Here is a 3,012-nt window from a genome sequence, read left to right as displayed (position 1 = left end):
CCATTTGAAGTTGGTGGCTGTAAATATAAAGTGAGTGAAATTCATGAAATTTAAGGTAAATCAAAATTTAACAACACAAAGCAAATTTAACATAGAGTGATTTAAAGTCTTAAATCCCATGATTCCTCTTTTCTGAAACCTATAAGGGTTACCTTTAAATCCAGTCTTACCCAAGCTTACTCTTTGCTAGTTCCCGGCTCAGAGCCAGCCTTCTGCCTGGTCGGCCTCCTTCTTTTACTCTGAGTGCCTTGAGTCTGCAAGTTTTGTTCATGCAGTTCCCGCTGCGTTTCCTATACCTAAGCGGCACATCCTCTGGGAGCTCTGACAGCCCTGGCTCTCCTTTCTCTGCATTTTCATTAGGTTCTGGGCTTCAGCATTCACTGATTGCTTTCTGATTATTCTACCCGGGAGAGCTTTGTTTTCTGCATAGATTAAATGTGCTCGAGGTCAAGGGCAACTCTTCTCCTAGCACTGGGCATCTAGGAATATTTGATAACATGATCAAGGTTTAAGAAAGAAGGCAAGGCTGGTTGCTGAGCCCCAGGCAGGGCCCCTGAGTCCCATCAGGTGGACACAATAACATTCAGCTCCAGAACCCTATAGTACACCTTCGTAAATGCTGATTGGCAATTGTTTAAAAAGGCATCCACATTACAATGGCGTATCATTCTCTTTGGCTTCCCTCTTTCACAGCTCTTCAAGTGCCTGCCTGTGGATTTAAGTGGAATTAGAGGAGCTGCGGGAAGATCCCCTACAGAAGAGAATGGCAACCCACGCCATTCGTGGGTTGAGAATTTCGTGGACAGAGGAGCCTGGCAGGCCGCCATCCAGAGGGTCTCAAAGAGTCAGACACTACTGAAGCCACTTAGCATGTAGAAGAGCTACAGGGGAGGCAGGGGGTGTTTGTGTTTCCTCCCTGACAGTCATCAGTGAACCAGAGATTGCAGCTTCTGAAGCTTGCAGAGAGGTGACCTGTATGAAGGCCTCTCCACCTCCTGGGGCAGGGAGCATCCAGCGGAGCACTGTGCAGTTATTAGAGGGATAATGGGATTCATTGCAGCAAGGACTGCTTGGCTGGGGCAGAGCTTATTTTAATTCTCAGTGTTAATAAACTTGTGGCTATTGCTTTTTTCACACCAATGTGCCTCACACCTCATTTCGTCTGCCCATTAGGCAATTACCAACAGCGCCCCTGTTCCCAGCATCTCTTAAACATGGAGCAATTATGCTTACTTGGTGAATGATGATGAAACTTGGAGGAGGCAAGTGCACTGGCATAGAACTTTCCTCCCAACTTCATCAGGTGTGCAGCGGGCACATCCCTTCAGTGAAAAACAGGGCTGTGGTTACAACCTTCATAATCACAGAGAGGGGGGACCATCCCCTCCTGGAATCCCAATGTGGCTCCACTAGTGCACCACCTGGGCCAGCCCCTGCTGACCTCAGACCCCCCCGCGCTGGGCAGTGAAAACAGCCCACCCAGCTTGGGAAATGAGCATCTAATGCTGTTCATTCATCTTGAAATAGGAAGTTTTCGATAGGTCTTAAGTGTGTATTAATGCATCAAGAGTAATGATCCCTTTATTTACAAAGTTGTTTAATTCCTCCCTTTTGGATCTGAGTGGATTTTCCCTTTACCAGGTTACTCTGTGATTTTTCACAGCAGCTTAAACAACCCTTTTTTACCCCCTGCCTGGTCCTTCCAGTGATACCTAGATGAAGCCAGCCTGACTTCTGACTCTATTTGCAAAATCTTCTTGGTTGTGAAGAGGGTTTTATAAGCACAGGGATTGGGATGGGGAGACATGACATAGGTCTGTCTCACCCGGAGAGAAGTGCCCTTGCCCTCGACCAGCTTTGTGGCATCCCCGCCTCCGCCCCCGCCCCCAACAGTCTTCCCTTGAACTGGTTATGTCCCAGTGTGGTCCCACTTGCCTCCAGTGTGCCCAAGCCCCGGCTTCCCACAAGGCAAATTTCGGGAATCTTCAATGAAGATAAGGCCATGCATAGAAGTCCTGTCAGAACAGGACTCTGTTTGTGGCAGCAGTGACGTCCCTTTAGTGAGTTGCAACTCATTACCTTTTTAAAGAGATGAAAAAGAATAAAATAGAACAGAAAATATCAGACTGGTAAGCATTGTTTCAGTAAGGTTTGGGTTTGCTTGTTCATTCAAGAAATAGTTATTAAATGGCTATTCCTCAGCAGGCAGAGTTGGTGGATCTGAAATCTAGGAGCTGGTTTTAGTTCTGTGTTTTTATCTGTGTCTACTTGCAGCTCTCTGTGTGTACTGGATCGCAATATAAAATGTATCTCTTATGCTAAAGCTAAAACTCCAGTACTTTGGCCACCTCATGCGAAGAGTTGACTCATTGGAAAAGACTTTGATGCTGGGAGGGACTGGGGTCAGGAGAAGAAGGGGACGACAGAGGATGATATGGCTGGATGGCATCACTGACCTGATGAACGCGAGTCTGAGTGAACTCCGGGAGTTGGTGATGGACAGGGAGGCTTGGCGTGCTGTGATTCATGGGGTCGCAAAGAGTCGGACATGACTGAGCTACTGAACTGAACTGAACCATAAATTGGTGTAGAAAATCTTGGTGAATCCCTGATGAAGTTCCCAGCATCCATGCAGCCCTGAACTACTTCTGGCTCCAAGATTCTCCCCTAGCTAACCCAAGCCTTGGATCCAGAATGTAGTGCTCTTGGTTGCCAAGTGCTTACCTGGCAGGATTCAATGTGTGCTTTTAAGCTTTCTTTCTGCCCTACTCCCTGGAAGGGGGAGCTGGCATTTTGAAGTACGTGGCTCAGAGAGAAGGTGTCAATGACTTAGGTGGCAGAGATTTAGGCACCACTCATACAGAGACTTAGGCACCAGCAAATGATGCTGAGCTTGAATACTTTCAATCAGAAAAGTCTCTGGGTAAAACACTTTCACAGAAGACTCACAAGAGCCCAGAGTCAGTGAGGTCCCTGTGGGGTAAGCTGGCCAGAATTTCTAAAAGCAACATT

Source organism: Ovis aries, chromosome 4, assembly GCF_016772045.2.
Source record: "Ovis aries strain OAR_USU_Benz2616 breed Rambouillet chromosome 4, ARS-UI_Ramb_v3.0, whole genome shotgun sequence".
In the NCBI taxonomy this organism is placed as follows: Eukaryota; Metazoa; Chordata; class Mammalia; order Artiodactyla; family Bovidae; genus Ovis; species Ovis aries.
This window is presented reverse-complemented; position numbering follows the sequence as displayed.